The following is an 18013-nucleotide window of genomic DNA, read 5'->3' as shown; positions in this document are numbered from 1 at the left end:
GCATCAACAAAGCAGGGCACATCAAGTTGAGATAGGACCAAGCCCCTCTCATTACATCAAAGCTGGGCAAGGCAATACAGCATGGGGAATAACCAGCTCAACTGTCAGGGATATGTCCTGATCCCACTGTAAGGAGCCCCACAATGGACCAAGCTACACAACTGTCTCACACATGCAAAGGGTCTAGGTTGGTCCCATGTAGACTCCCTAGCTGTCGGTCCAGAGTCTGTGACCTCCCACAAACTCAGGTCAGCTGTCTCTTTGGGTTCCTTCATCATGACCTTGACCCCACTGGCTTGTAAAATCCCTCTTCCCTCTCTTCAACAGGACTCAATGCTTGGCTGTGGATCTATGCATCTGCTTCCATCAGTTGCTGGATGAAGGTTCTCTGATGATAATTAGGGTAGAATATATATATAATAATAGTTACTTTTGGGATTATAGGAAGATAGGAAAACATTGACTATAAAGTGATTAACGTATTGTTTATTCCACAGTAAGTATTCAAAGAGGATTACCTATTATTGAATCCCACTTTGAACATTTAATTGGCATTTATATTTATTCAGTCTAGTTTTAGGCAGCTGCGTGTTTACCTGTGTGCAGAAATCTATTCCCAAAGATGTTAATGAATTCTTCTCTATTCCTTCAAATCTCAGCTCTATTGATAAATCAATGAAGAGAATTTCTTTTGAATAGTTAAGATATTCTCTAAAAGGGGAAAGTTGTAGTGAGGTTGAGCTTAGTAAGTAGTAAAAAGGGAATTTCTATCTATTCAGTTGACCAATAGAAATGCAGAAACATACCTGAAATTTGCCTGAGAAATATGGTAAAACCAAATTCAGATGCTCTGCATTAATAGTGGGTTATCCATACCTAATGTTTCTTTCAGGAACTGAAATATTGATTAACCAGGTAGCTTATAACATCCTCTATGTTATAGAATCACTGAGGAATGTGTGACCATAAAGTAAAATAATAGGCCTAAATTGAACCATGTTAATAACAAACACTTTAAGAATCTGAGTGTTCCTGGCCTGTATAATGATTATTAGTGTTTAGTATGAGAAAGCCTCGAATTGCTAGTGATTCTAAATTTTGGTCTCATGTTAACTGATTTTCCCTTATCAGAGAAAACATATGGCAGCAACTTCAAATGATAAAAGGGTTTATTTTAGGTAACTGTGATCTGGTGGATTTTCATTTGCAGGGCAGTGGCAGAACAATATGCCATGGGAATGGTAGAGAAAACAACATTATGTTCATGAGTGGGATGTGAAAAGAAGGATGAAGATATTAAGACTAACAATCTCCTTGAAGTCACACTGCCAAAGACATAATGACTTCTCAACAAGCTCTATGTCTTAAAGTTCCCACCAGCACCCAATCACACTAAACTGCCAACCTTTACACATAGCCTCCGAGGGACATCTAAGATCCAAATTTCAACATGCAGTTACTCTAACATTGCATTCCTCAATATAAAAGTCTAGGCACCTATCACTTTGGGAAATGAAGCACACAAGAGGACCTTCAGGATACGGGCTTCCAGGATACCAGAATAGCAGCTTAATAATAAATGGAGCTCTTGCTGATAATTAACAATCTAGTCCTGCAAATATTGAAATATTATAAAGGGGGAAGGCCAAAACAAATACTTCAAAGCTTATTTCCCATTGTTGGATGGAGGAAAATGTATTATTCTTTAGTGGAAAAAAAACATCAATGTAATTCTAAAATATGATTTAAACAACAATAACAAAATACTATCTACAGAGGATTAATAAACTATGACATGAGGATGTAAAATATTTAGGCTACTGCTTTATTGTCTTAAAATAGTTAACAGTTGTGAAATGAAAGAATTATGCATTTTCACTTCCAGTTATTTAATTCACCCAACTCTTTGGAATTTTTATGAATACTTTTTATATTAAATGTCATGTTATACAATTATTACAAATCATTTCTATAATATAAAAGAAGACATTCAGGACAAATGCTCAGTAACTTAGAATATTAGACAGAATGCATGAGCAACATTGTGGTAAAAAGTAAGCCACACATCTGAGTGACTTAAGAGAATAAAAGTGTTTTTCTCACATTCATAATTTAATTTGGATTAGCCAACTCTCCATGGAAGCTCTTCTCTATGCAGTGACTTAAGGATTCAGTCTGATGAAACACATACCAGGCAGTTATGACCAGCAAGAAAGAGAAAGCTGAAGGGACTCATTATTAAATGTTTTCACTAGAATTTATACACCTAACTTTCTACTCAGGATCTATTAGTAAAAATTAGTCACGTGGTCTGTGTATTCAAAAGCAAATAGTAAGCAGAGATCATTTCTATTGGAATTGTTTGGGGGTATTTTTAAGGTGAAGTGTCTCAATTAATAAAAATATGTTTCAAATTAATTATAAATTTTCCTTTCCTATAATTCTCTACTGAATAGATTAATAGAGGGGTGATGTGGACTATACTTACAAAGCAAAAAGAGAAGTAAAACTGAGTTTTAGGGGGAGAGAATATACCCTGAAAAATATTCTGTATATCCCTTGAATCTCTCATTGGATAGAGGCATACTGGCACCATTCATCTTGTCATTTTCTAGAAATGGTATCATTTGCTCAAACATCATGGCATTATGTCCTTGTACTACAAATACTGTCCCAACATCTTATAATCACCTTGTTTTTTATTTCCTATCCTAGCATCAATCACATTCTGCAGCTGAGAAATTACATGGCAATGGAGGCTCAGCTGTGTCATGGAGGAATGAGAGCTTCCATCCATCTTTATCAGTTCCTCTATGAGCTTTGCTGCCACTCTCAGCAACATCAGCAGCTTCTCAGATACCAAACCATGCTCTTATTCAGCTTAACCTTCTCAGTACCATTTATTCTACAAATCTGAGCAAAATTCCCTCTCTATTCGGAATGATATCAAAGAATTTCAGCTCTTATAACCCAATTCAGGCTTAACATAATGGTTTTTTTCTATTTGGTTCCTTGATAGTCAATCCATTTATTTGATCCATCTGGTACACATTTAACCTACTAGCTTTACACAAATAGCAGCATCAATGCATCCTTCATAGCATATTGTAAATTTCTAAGAGATCTGTGACTTATACCAAATCTAGTATATAAACATTAAGTTTTCATAATATTAATTTTCTCCATCCATTCTGCCCAAATCAATGCTACACTCTTTCCAACATCTATTATTTCAAAGAAGAAATTTTCCTTTAAAAATAATACTTTATTATTTGAGAATTTCAAACAATTCTTATTATATTAAATCTCCCTTCCCAATCTCTTCCATGTCTACCTTCTCCACCCTCTCCTCCCTACCCATCCAACTTCAAACATTCCTTTTATTTTTATACCATCAAGTCCAGTTCGTGTTGCTCAAGTACTCTATGGAGTGGGACCTACCCTGGTGTGTTTTCAGTCCATCAAGGGTTACACCATTAATGCTCCCCCTGGAACTATCAAATGAAAAAAGCTCCTCAGTTAATAGTGGGGTTTTATGGCTGATACCCCATGCTGGTATTTTGTCCAGCTTGAGTTTGTACAGGTCTTATATGTGCTGCCACAAGCACTGAGTTTATATGGGCAACTACCCCACTGTGCCCAGAAAATTTGGTTCCTTGCAGTTATTTACCACTGCTGGCTCTTATACTTTCTAGGCCCTCATCCATGAAGGCCACTGAAGCTTAGGGATAGGGGTTTGATATGTACATGTACATCTCATGTAGAGCAGAACACTCCATGGCCTGTTATTCTCTGCATGTTGACTAATGAAGGGTCTCTGCATTATTTGCCATCTACTGCAAGAAGAAACTTCTCTGATCATGGTTGGGAGATGCACTGAGCTATGGGCATAGCAGTACAACACCAGGATTCATTTTAATGCTTGCACATTTGGCATAACAATAGTATTAAGTTTGCCTCTACAGTCTACGATGAATCTAGCCACAGGCTCTCAGCCTTATTAACAGTGTCAAGTATAGGACCCAGCTCCTGGAGCAGGCCTTATATACAGAAAGTGGTCAGCTACTCTCATAACATTCATACCACTATTGCCCCAGTAGACATATTTTGTTATGCCAGTCATATTTGTAGCTTTCAGGGTCCACAGCAGGGTGAGACTGGTTGATTATTTTCTCCTCTGGTAGCTTGCAAACCTCCTTCCAGAACTATCAAAGCTAGCTTGTAGGGATGATGCTTCTAGGTGAGTATCAGGGTGATTTCTCCATGTTCTATGACTCAAGTGTTCAGTGACTATAGCAATAGGGCTTTGCTGTTAAGTTCCAGAGGGTAACCAAGAGCTTTGTCATAAGCCTGCAATGTCTGGGAGTCTATAGGACTCCTTTGACAACAAAACGAAACAAAGAAACAAACAAAACCCAGATTTTAATAACCTTTTTATAACCATGCCACCTAGATAGTTTTAATCTCTTCTTGTCAGGGATGTATGAAAAGAAATATTTACTTGAAATGAATTAACCCTAAATTGTTTCCTGTTACTAATGTATTATGTATTCATTTTATAAACATAGACTATTTTGTTGAACTAATGCAACAAGGAAAGATGCTTTGTTTACAAAAATTTAGAATGCAGTATAATTTATTCCTTTAATTCAAATAAATAAGAAATCCTTCAGTCAATAACTGTACTTCAGCTCCTAGCTGTGTCCATTTGAACATTTAGAACAATCAGGATCAATATTTTTGACACTTTTTAATTTGCTGATTACTTATGCACGGTTATTAAATATGGACTTTCTTTTGAAATACTCAAGGCACTATGAGTTAGCCCTTATTCTTCAAAATGACCAGCACTTACAACCTTCAACTTTAGAGATGTCCAAGTTCATGAGTAAATTAAGTGATCCACTAAAATAGGAAGTCAGCTTCACTTAAAGACATATATGGAGCAAGAACATATCTTATACCAAGGTTACATAGAAGAAAGAGAAAAACAATATATTCTTGTAAGCTCTAGTGCATGACAATGCAACCAAGTGCCATCAGCTGCTGCACCACTCACAGGATCTTCCCAAAGCAATTATTGCACATCAGAACTCTGCTCATTCTGTCCACTTCTTACCCTGCCAAGATTCACTCCATACAGTTTCAGTGCCTTCCCTCCAAGCTGTATTTGTGGAAAGAAACTTAGAAAGAAGAAGTGAAATAAGCTATAATGCTAACTTATTTGACTTCAGGCTGACTCTGAGAATTATCCCTGTTACCCACTATCACTTCAATGCATTTTGGTAATTTACCTTATGCAGCCTGTACTCTCATTTCTGAAGTACTGAAATGTCTAGTAATCATGGACCTCCCTAAATTAAACGAACTTCACATTATAATTCACACTTACAATGGCACAAGCAAATACTAAAAGGCAATGAAATTAATTCATGAGTGACGCACACATTTTCTTCACCTTGATGCATAAAACCAACAGTTGCATCTCCTCCTATTCATCACTTGGAAAGTGTTATGGCTTCCTATCCCTTATGGCCTCACTTTTGGTTGATTCTATAGTTCTTTGGTAACATCATTGGCATATAGTTAGTGAAATTGGTTCTATCCTTTAACAAAAGTTTTACCCCTTTGGGAGTCAGTATCTCCAATTTCAGTTTCAGAAGTGAGAAGTGTAAAGTTCTCCTTGGGGGGGGGGGTGTCAAGAAAAACACCACAAGTAAGTGAAAAGGGATCAGAAGACCTGCGTAATATCAAGCCAGTTGAGAGTTCCTTTGTAGGGAGTAGAGGGGCCCCTGAAGCCCCACATCTGAGGAGCTACTGGCAGGCGAAAGCGGCTAAATGGAGAGTCACTTTTCTTATTTCTTTTCTTATTTTTTCCTGAGGGGTGGCCACTGGTACATTTCCCAAACCCTTGTGGATGACTCTATAGCCACACGTAAATGAGTAGCACTAATTGGTCTCAGTAGATTAAATAAATAAACAAAAAAAATTTTTAAATGGAGAACATGAAGTTGGGAGATGTGATGGGGCATCCTGGATAGAATTGGAGCAGAGAATGAGCTGTGTCTATGACTAAGATAGATCATATACATGTATGAAACTTTCAAAGAATGAATGAATAAGAAACAAATGAGATCTGATACTACCTTAAATGAAGCCATGCGTTCTACCTGACAGTACACATGCCTCCTGTGTACCACTCTACTATTCCAGAAGTCAGAGTAGCCTAAACAGTATTCACATATTAAAACAATAAATCGGCAAAAAAATTATCAGATTTTGTTATCAGAGTCTTCATTTTCCCCAAGGTATTTCCGAATACATGTAATTAAGTAAACACGAGTTGCTTTTCAGTAGTCATTATCAATGATCTGTAGCATCATATTTGTCACAACAATATTCTGTAAGATTGATATAGATAGAAACAGGGTGTATAACTTGTTACATTCTTATTTATCTACATCCTTATTTCTCAAGGGGAAATGTGATGCTCTCCTAATTTAGGAATCGGTTTCTTCTGCACTATTCTTTGGTGGAGAATGTCCATTACAAGGAACTCTGTACCTCTCTCTTCCCCAGTTCTTACTTCTCTCAAGGAATACTGAATTCACAACTCTCGTCTTAGGCTCCCTCCTGAAAAACTGATACATTAGATACATATTCTGTGCTCTGGCACAGATGACTACCATTCATATATTTTCTCATTGATAAATTCATGTATACAAAGTACCCCATGACTCTTCTATAATGGTAGTAAAAAAGTTTGAAAGAGACTAAAGGGGTTTGGCTGTAATTCCCCAAGTCAAATGAGCATAATGATGAAGCTAGGGCTTATTTTTAATATGTAAAAATAAAATAATACTTAATATTTTTAAAGAGAAATAAATCAGATAATTATGAAGACAAAATGAAATAGGATATTTGAAACTCCATTGTAAATTCCAAAATGGATTAGACATATAGACTAGAGTAATTTTAGTTATATTGATTTTTATAATTATAAGTGCTCATCAGCATAAAAGAAATATATGTGGTCATAATATAAATAGTCAACATGCAGTCAAAATAGTGAGTAGACACATGAATAAAGGGTACTTTTTAGACTCTTAAATTTCATAATGGATTCTCTATTCAGAATACTGTAAGATTAACAAGCTTCATTCTTTCTACTTATTGTGTGAGTATGGACCAATTCTTTGGAATTTAACCACTTTTTTCAAGGTTAACAACTCCAAGATTATTTATTTCTGAGGGTAATTTCGAAATTATATGTAATTATGACCAAATCATAAAAAATCCTCTAGAATAGATTTTATACTGTGTAACACAATCTGCAGTTACAGCAATTTAGTAGATGATGCTTTCAGAAAAGGATCTTAGCTTGGCCTTCTTAGGAAATGTTTAAAGACAGCACCCAATGTTAAACATACTTGTATTTAGTATTTTAAAAAATGTTTATCAGATCACATATTGCTTCAAGAATCTTTTTTTTCCTGTCTTTACATCATCTGTAGGCTTAAGGCTAGAATTAGTTAAAAGGAACACATATGTAGTTTAGAAAGCAGAAGAAGCTGAGCCATTTCTCACTACAAGGCACAAGTGTCAGACATAGTAAAGTCCCACACAATACAGGCACAGGATGCAATATCAGCCTGTCTGCATTCTCCTTTGTTCCATAGTCAGCTAGCATCTTACTACAGGATGGCTCCTCTACTCCAATTCCAGGATTAACACAAGGGACCATGGAAGAGATAGGTTTACCGCTAACAGAAACTGCCTCCTTAAAGAGGTTTAAAGGCTTCCTACTAAGCCAATGAGACTCACACATGGTGACAGAATGAAAGACAAAAATCACACTATGTTTCAGTGTAACAAGGCAAGAAAGATAAAGAAGAGTAAAATGTGAAAAAGTCCCACACATTTTGTGTAAAATTCTTTTGGTATTAGTCATCATGTCTAGGGACTCTTCAAAACTAAACGAAAGAAAATTCTTGAGTAGTCAAAGGTTTAGCAGAAACTTTGCAAAGGAAGGGAAGGGCTTGGACTGTACATCTTCCTGGATTGTCTTCTAGCTTATTCCAAAACAACAACAACAACAAAAAATAACTAAATAAAAGTCAGTGAAGCAAGCAAACAACCAACCTACTTCCCATCACTGATTGTTTCTCCCTGGAAGGTTAAATAGCTAAATACAAATGAAAAGACACCAGTTAACCACACAATGAATGAGGAAACATTAAGAAGTGTGTCCCAGCATAAAACACAGAGAACAAGTCAGCAAGGTCCTAACAGGCTGCTGCAATATTTGTATATTTATAATAACTTAAGTTTGTGTTTATAATAAGTCCAAAGCTAAAAAAAATCTGCTGGTAAATCATAAACATTTTAAATTCAGCTAGAAAAATCAAGAATATCTGGAGTAGTAGGAAAAATACGAAGCTTAAATCTAAAATTAAACTCATGAGTATAAACAATTCCACTAAGAGCCAGGTGTTGGATGCAAAATCAACTAAAATTTTAGCGACTTCAGTGTTATTTTCGCTAGCAAGAATCATTTCAGGAGGCTGGAAGGCACAGCTTGCCATATCCAAAAGATTGAGCTTATATCCCAAACTTAGAATAGAGCCTTTCCTGCCTGTGCTGCTGGTATTTTAAGAAACATGACAGCCACATCTGCCATTCCAATGAGAAGTCACTCTTTCCAAGGTGTCACAGCATTTATGCCTATAACCCCTAGCTAACAGGAAAAGGAAATATCATTCTCCTCCATCTCCTTCCAAGAAAGGTTTAATGTGCAATAGTCTAGCACTGTTTCCAAGAAGGTAACCAAAGATTTTCTTGTACAAATATATGTATGCACATACATATATATAAAGCATGTCAATATGCAAAATATGAGTAGCAATACTCGCCACAAAGATGATTTTTTACCTTTAAATTGCCTTGCCATATGCATTATTCTATTTAGTTCTATCTCAGTCGTCAAAATCATTGAACAGATGAAAAGACAATATTTGCCAAAGTGAAGACTCAGGTCCCATCCCCAAGCACTGGGAAGTTATTGGATTCCATTCTACATTTTCCCGATGCCAAATTTTATGCCCTTAAGTATTCTAATGGAGTGTCTTTAGGATCGCATCCATTCAAATACTCTAACTACCCTCATTTGGTGTAGCAAGTTTTCTCATTCTGCTGTATTTGGTTAGGGAGAAAATCCTGGGTTTCTTGGAGCATGGGTAGAGAAAAAAAGACACACGCAACCCTTCATGCACTTTAGCATATGCTTCCACTAGGAATGCAGACAAAACACTATGGCGTATGAGCAGTACCTCTAACCTCATCACAATGGAAACCACAGATGTTTTTATATATCTCTACAGTGCAAATATCTCAGAATATTATCATATATTTTCAAGCATGTTTGGGTTCAATGCAAATGCTTTCTTTTAGAGTCCTAGTAGTCTTTTTATACATCATTTAAAAATGTCATTCTCAAAAGGTCTCCACAAGATTCACAACACTACCAAGGAAGTGTGCAGCACATTTTTTAAAAAGTCAAAAATCTCTTTTTTTTTTCATAAAATATAATCCAAAGTCCTTACACAGCATCAAAACCCTTTCAAGTAATATTCCTGTCAGGTCACAAAAGTCATTCTTCATGATATTTTTTGATATGTAATAGATACTAGCTTCTCTTTGAAGATGTAATTTATGAAGATGACTAGGTCTATAACTACGGGTGGCTATGTTTTTCTTACTATGCCCAAAGAATAAAACTAACCAAAGAAATAGAAGATCAGGGTTTGAGAGACCAGAAGCACTCTAGCCTATCTAGTTACCCTCAAAGGTGACAGAATTTCTGACTTCTCTGAAGTTTAGTTCAGTCTTTCAAATAAAATAAACCCATATACAACTAAAAACTGAAAAGATGTTACCAAAGTTGGGCCATGTTTGATGCCTGTTCCTGACAATAAATTAGGTTGTAATGACAAACTGTATTTTACACTTTTCATATATATTTTCTTCCATTGCATATATTTGTAAGAATGGGCTAAGGGGGCTGCAAATTAATTATTTTAATAAGAAACAGGAGAACATATTGAGCTAGACAGTCATTAATTTTCAAAGATTTATTGAAATCTTAAATACCAAAAATCATGTTAAATACTCTAACCACAAGACACTAGTGTGCCATCTTTATCCTCAAGACTATTATCAGCTGTTTTCATGTATACTAAGAGCAGATATTAAAAACAAAAGCAATTCTACACACCTAGGATATATCAGGAAAAAGATGGGCAAGAAGAAAGTGGTTTTCCCAGCAGATAAAACTTGCATGATATAAATTAAAATTCTGAAAATACAAACCTAGCTTAATATACATTTGCAACCTTGGCATTTCATTTTCTCTTTATAATCTCTATTAACATCTAATTGTACCACTATTTCCTCCCTAATCAGGGGCTGTCAAAAAAGAAATCTCTCTGATCTTTCTGAATCACTAAAAGTATGATTTTCTTAACAATTGTTTTATGGAATCTATGACCATCAGAACTGATTGTATTTCCTGTGGCTCTAGCAACCACCAACTTCGAAGTTAATACTTTGGTTCACTTTGGCATCTGTATGGGGATGTAATGTAAGGTAATTTCTTTGTATTAGCATTCCCTTGGTCCTATCTTGCCTCTTGTATTCTCACTTTTATATTTTTCTGCCTTTTGTCACTGTTGTTTTAATTCATGGTGTGTGTGTGTGTGTGTGTGTGTGTGTGTGTGTGTGTGTGTGTGTGTGTGTAGTCATATCATTTGCCACATTTTGAGCAACTACAAAACCCCATTTAGGTCTGGAGACATAACAAGCAAGTAAATACATACCTATGTAAAAGTGAGTATGACAGCATCACCTCCCCTGTTTGACTGCCTCTCCTTAGATGTACTGTAAAGCTCCTTTAAGTTCTCATCCTAGAGCTTCCTCTCTATCAGTAAGTCCATTTTATATGACATTAGTCTACATACCTAGGTCAAGTCATTCCTAAAGAAATGACATCATGTGGCTCCTTACAAAGCTTCTGTTGTTGGCCCACCCCATGGACAGGGAGACTAAGTCTGGAGGATATACTCCAAAAATTTTACTGGGAATACTAGGGACTCCAGGGTTCTGAGCTCAAGTGTAGTACAAACAAAGCACTTCTCATTTTTATAATTAAAGCAAAGGAAAAATGAGTTGATGTTTAAAGCCAGCTTAAGCAAATATAAGTACAGTGAAGGAATATACTTGATGTTATGTCTTTTCAACTTTGGACATATGAAAAGAGCCAAGAATATTCCTCCAAGACCTTTGTCTTTCCCACAGAGATAATGTGGACAGACCATGGAATTCCTTCATGTCCTTGCTTTCAAATGCATTCACTTATCATAGTTTATGCAATTATTTCTAGATGGCCACCTTGTGGGGAAATCATTCTGCACTCTGCCCCATTCACAATAAGTTCATAGCTTCCTTACAAGATCCCACATCCATGTGTTCCCAGTGTGCACCAGCCAAAGCGCAGCCACATTCGATGGACTCAATTAAAGAATTTTCAGGTAGTTGCCTCACATGAGCTTTCAACTTAGAGACTCAACAATTGCACATCCATATTCCCGTGTTACAGCCACTCATGGTAAATGTCTGTTTCCTAATTGTAGTGCTACCCTGTCCTGACTTTGTGTTTGCAATTCAAGTTGTCACTGTGCTTAAGAAAATCTCAATAATCTTTAGATCTCTAAAACACACTATTCAGTAGGACTCAGCCTATGTACATCATCCTCAGTAGCCCTAGTTCCTGATTCTGTCCAATAAAAATGAAATCTAGTTCATGAGCTTCACTTACATTCCACTGGTCATTACTCCATCCTATCTAGTGGTATAATAATTTAATATAAGCTTTTATTCTGTAGCAGTACTAACAGCTGTAGCAAGAAAGCATTTACCCTGTGGTGAACACCTCTAAATGCTTTAATTGGATTGTTTAATTTACATCTCACAGCAGCTCCATGAGTTAGAAACCATTACTGCACCATTTTATCTGGGAAGAAATTAAAGTGATAGTAATTATCAGGAAAACAATGATGCCTTGCAAAGTGTACATTTCTAGAAGATTAAACAATTAGTCTTTAAATCCAGATGCTCTAACTCCAGAGTCCACAATTGTCTCTGTTCTGCTGTCATTATCCCTCACTGACTTTAAGTCACTGACAACAGCTGAGGTTGGTCCAACTTTTAATACCTAAATGATAACGATCATGCTTTGGGTCTAATAAGTGCTCAATGAAAATCTGAGAATAAGAGAGCAAATAGGGCTGGAGAGATGGCTCAGAGGTTAAGAGCACTGCTTGCTCTTCCAAAGGTCCTGAGTTCAATTCCCAGCAACCACATGGTGGCTCACAACCATCTGTAATGAGATCTGGTGCCCTCTTCTGGCCTGTGGGGATATGTATAGACAGAACAATGTATACATAATAAATAAATAAATCTTAAAAAAAAAAAGAGCAAATAAATCATCTGCAGAGATTTAGCTGAGAATCACAGTATTTGAGCCCAAATAGCAAAACAATGTCCTCCCCTCCTGAAACAAAAGCAGGACCAGAAACATTTTGATCTTTTTAAACAGCTTTATCAGCTATGGTCTTGGACAGTTTTATTTTAACTAAGCTTGGTAAAATGTGTACCCTGGTACATGTTTAGTTGCTTGATCAATATCAATTATGTCTATAAAGCTTTTTTGCTCTTGTTATTATTGCTTATGTTATTACAGTGAGTTAGGGATGGAATGTTTGAGTTTCCATGGCCCAACAGAGAACACTGAATGCAGAAAAAGCTTAAATGGAATTAGCTGAAATCAGCAGCTTTTTATTTTTAGTTGGGAACTCAGACCCACAGAACCCACTGCTATAGCTTAATCTTAAGAATCACACCTGTTTGTTTGCTTGTTTGTTTGTTTAGAAAAGAATGGGAAAGAAATCTATTCATAACCACCCTATGATATATTTAGTAGCATTCAGAAACTCAATTTCTTTGAGCATCTTTATTCATTTACTTAAAGCAGAAGTTATGATGAAAAAGATTCAGTATAATTTCTATACCCAAGTAACACCAGAAAACTTGAGAGGCTATGAAACTTCAATTTTAAATAGAATTTTCTTTTACCCCAGAATCATAGGCTTCAGAAAAGTCTCCAACCTTTGCATTAAGGTCCCTTGCTTTGTCATTTCATGATAAATTTAAAAATGCTTCAAAATAACATCTTTGTTTCATTCAGGCTAGGAAGATAAAACCAGTCTGATAACAAATGCAGCTCTCCCAACTTCAAAAAATGCATACTGCCAAGTCATTGCTTACTTATGATCAATCATCCTTTTGGAGGAACAGAAAGTGTTCCATAGATGATATGGACAGGAGGGGCAAAATTAAATTTAACAGCTTCCTGCAATACGCACGTCTTTCTCTAGAGACAACCCCAATTATCTTGACCATAATAAGAAGCTAATTGTTAGGAGCCTTCCCTTTGCCAACTTTCTTCAATTTCAGTCCTCAAATAAGCAGATAGTCTTCAAAATAGAGTTTTGTCACGGCTGCGATGTAGGGATGTGAGTGGCACAAGCTGGAAGCAGTGACCCCCATGGTTCAGATCCCATTCAATCTCCCATCGTCTTTGTGACATAAAACAGATGACAAATTAACCCTGATTTGAACTCCACAGCTGTTCATTCTCCTTACCTTGGTCCTACTCTACTCAAAAACTCATACTGCAGTCTCTTTCCCTCCATTAATAATACCATGAGCTATGTGATTGCTGTTCCTTTAGGCTCCTGTAAGGTTCTCTGTTCAAGTCTGGTAATCTATCTCTTAATAGCTGCGTATTTGCTAAGAAGCCAGGTTAATGTTCTTTCTTTCCTAATTACTCACCTCTGTGTTGAGTGGCATAAAACATAGCCAGCACAAATGTGTTACAGCATGTCACATATGTTTTCTTCCTGTATTTTCAATGAATTTGGCCTTAGTCTATTTTGAAATGAATTTTGTAGTGTTAGGAAGTAAAGATTTCAAGTTATTCTTATGCACATGACTATTCAATCTTTACAACATCGTATATTAAAGACACTATCCCAATTCTAATGCATATTCTTGACATCTTTGCCAAATTAGTTGACAATAGATGTGTGGGGTTTATTAATTAATTCTCTACTCTATTCCATATGCTTTGTATCACATCGATACCATGGTCTGATTACTGTAGCATTATAGGATATTTTGAAGTCTAGAGGTATAATACTTCATGCTTTCTTCTTTTTGCTTTTCTCTGTTCAGGAATTTTGTGTCTTATATAAATGCCAGGTTTTTTTTTACAATAATGTGAGGGATGCCAGTAGCAATTTGAGAAATATTGAACTAAATCTGTAGTTATTTGTATACTTTTAACATTTTAACAAGATTTTTTAAACTTATGAATATCTGCTGTTTCCCATATTTTGTGCCCATTCCAATTGATTTCATTGGTATTTTATGGAATTCATTGGAGAGGTCCTTTTCCTTTTTTATAAATTTGTCACTAAACAATTTTAGCTACAGCGAACAGGATGGCTTTCTTATTTCCTTTCCAAGTCTTTCTCTATTGATGTATAGCATGGCTCACAATGTTTAAAGGCCAATTTTGTAATGTTGTAATAATGTAATTTACTAGTTGTAATAGTATGTTCATTGAGTCTGAAGAGTTTTCTAAACACCAGATCATGTCACCTTTACACAGTGACAATCTCATATCCCCTTTTCCCATTTGAATACCTCTTATTTCTTTCACTTGCCTGATTGCTCTGACCTAGCACCAGCACCAGACTGAATAAAAATGACATATACTGCTTAAATGTCCCCTGGCATCTGTCAATCATCCTTTTGACCCTATCATACAATTTTACTTCAGAGCTGGAAGGACTACTGTTGGAAAGACAACACAAGGTAAAATTAGATGTTAGACTTCAGATAGCAGAGCTACTTAGAAGAACTGTATGAATACCACACTATCCAGAACAGAATTCAGAGATTAGATCATTGTCCTACAAAGAATGAAAACATTCCTAGGGCATATTAGAAATACATTTTTCTATCTTATCTCTTCACAGATATTTTGTGTATTAGTAGCTCTATAATACTGGTTACATGGCAAATATGAATGATTCATAAACAAACCAGTATACATATATTAATAAAGGCTCAAAAAGGTTACAGTATGCTACTGAAATTTGAGGATTAGTTGATGAATACATTGCTCAGAATGTATTCTGAATACATTACTCAGAATGATGCCCAGAGATACAGCAATATCACAATTATTCACTTTCTCTGAGCTAATTTCTCTTATCTCAGGAACTCAGAGTTAAAACCATTTTACTTCTTGCTTATACTCCAGTAAAAGGAAAAACTATAAGACAATTGACATTCTATTCAAAACTATCATCAAAGATTTGGAGCATAACCTTCGGCATAGCCTCCTAATTTACAGGAACATGAAGATTCTATGTGAAGATTCACATTGCTCTAAACTAGCAATTTCACAGTCTCCTTTGATTTCTCCATCTCTCTGACAATCCAAATACTAACTCCTTACAAAGGATTACTGACTTTTCCACTCAAGGCTGCCCTAGTTGCTCTTTCTCCTCCACTTGACATCCAACTGTGCCTATCACTACATATGCTAGCTCTATGACATTGCACATCACATTGTCTGAGACTGCATTTAGTGGCTGTACATATTATTACACCTTTTACTTGGTTTTCACTTCCTGTTGTGGTTGTTTTTTGTTTTTGTTTTGTTTTGTTTTTTAACTCTTTTGGGGGGCCCGCCACCCAGTTCCCAAATAAATCACACATGGAGGCTTATTCTGTTATGAATGCCCAGCCTTAGCTTGGCTTAGTTTCTCACAAGCTTTTCTTAACTTATCCTGTCTGTCTTTTGCCTCTGGGCTTTTCCCATTCTCTTACTTCTGTAAATCTTGCTCTTACTCCATTGCTGGTTTTGTGGGTGGCTGGCCTCTGATGTCCTCCTCCTTCTCTGGCTGCTAGAGCCTTTCACTCCTCCGTCTCTTTTCTCCCCTTCTCCCAGGTTTCCCCCTCTATATATTCTCTCTGCCTGCCAGCCCTGTCTATCCTTTCTCCTGTCTTGCTATTGGCCAGTTCTCTATTAGACCATCAGGTATTTTACCCAGGCACAGTAACACAGCTTCACAGAATTAAACAAATGGAACATAAGCAAAAATAACACACCTTAAAATAATATTCCCCAACAACTTCCTACCTCAGTTATAGCAATGATAGTCTCTGTCTTGTTGACTCCTTGTTGTCTAGTGTTGAGGATTAAGTTGTAGAAAACTTCAACATTAAGTTTTAGTTCCTTTGCATAATTTCCCTTAACATTGCCATTTGAAATGCTGAATATGCTCAGGTTTTCCAGACTTCTATGTTTCTTTAGACATCCATGTTTTGTACTCTAACTTCCAGTACCTAAGATTTCCTTCATTTCACAGCCCAACCCCAATTTGGCTAGGTAGTTCCTGATCTAACAAAGGTGCCCATTACTTTATATAATTGGTTATACTCATTCTCAGCATATAAACTTTTCATAACCTACTTGTTTGACAGCCTTTTTGTAGCTTCATGAGAAATTGCCTCCTATTGTCCACACTTTATGCCCCCTCACCTTCAGTTAAGACTGCCAAGACGCATTTCTGGCATGGGTATGTTGCTTGAGGGATCTAAAGAAAGCCATAAAAGATAGTATATGCATTGTAAGAGTGGGAAGTGGGGAATGAGAAGTAAGGCCCATATAAATACACAGCCATTCTCAGACACGGGGATAGTTTAGACAGAAACTGAGCTGAATCTGAATCATATTATATCCCTAACAAGCGGCAAAGATATTCTGGTTAATAACAAAGCCATAACAAACAGACAGAAAGACAGACAGACAGATACTCACACACACACACACACACACACACACACACACACACACACACACACACACAATATGTATGTCAGTATTTTAGCACCCTGCATTTGAAAAGACTGGGCAAGAAATCACTGATGTTTTAAACTATATGTGAAAAGCTAAAATGGAATACTATCATCAGATTCCACACACAAAACAGGTAACATCAGGCCAGAGCACTTTGAAAAAACTATGGGAAGAGTCAATTCAAGCTAGATGCTGATGGTGTGGTAGACCGTATTAAATGGGAATAATATAGGAAAGGAATGACCACAAGAGCAAAACCAGTAGTAAAAACAAAATGAACATAGAGTTTATTTAATACATAATATAGTTTTCATCCATAAAATGGCATCTCACCACTTTAAACTACTATCAAGTGGTTTAGCATTCTGACCAAATGGTTTTATCCAGCTATCAATCATCTCATTACCGATTTTTATGCTCTAAAAAACAGGCCATTCTACAGAGAACTTCCAGGAAGAAGAGAACCCTAAGCACTTATGAATAAAAAGTATAATAATACAGAATGCCCCCTTTTATCCCTTTATGAATCCTAATATTTGAATTATTTGTATGAGAACATTTTTTCTCTTCTTGTACTTTGAAGCCTAGCCCCAATATTTTACACAACACTGAAATCTTTCTAACTCTTCCAATTCACCAAAGCCCAGTTTCTCACATTATTGACTAAGCAACGAGCTAAACAAAGTTCTATGAAATTCCATTCAAATTATGAGCAATTTTATCTGTTGCTTTATAATTATCAGTGCTATGAACACTCACAGCTTCATCACACAGGCTGAGCTAATTTTCCTGTTCATTTTTCACATAGGACAACAATTTAGAGGTCATAGGGGAGAATGACTTGAACTCAAATACTTGGGCAACACCAAGAAAACTGTGTGTGCACAGAGTTGTTTCCATTCTCTCTGCAATCTGTTGCTCCTCTGTAAAATGGATACACTGATGGTGAGGTCATGTTTTTAA

The sequence above is a fragment of the Peromyscus maniculatus genome, chromosome 4 (genome assembly GCF_049852395.1).
Source record: "Peromyscus maniculatus bairdii isolate BWxNUB_F1_BW_parent chromosome 4, HU_Pman_BW_mat_3.1, whole genome shotgun sequence".
Classification (NCBI taxonomy): Eukaryota; Metazoa; Chordata; class Mammalia; order Rodentia; family Cricetidae; genus Peromyscus; species Peromyscus maniculatus.
Note: the sequence above shows the minus strand (reverse complement) of the source record.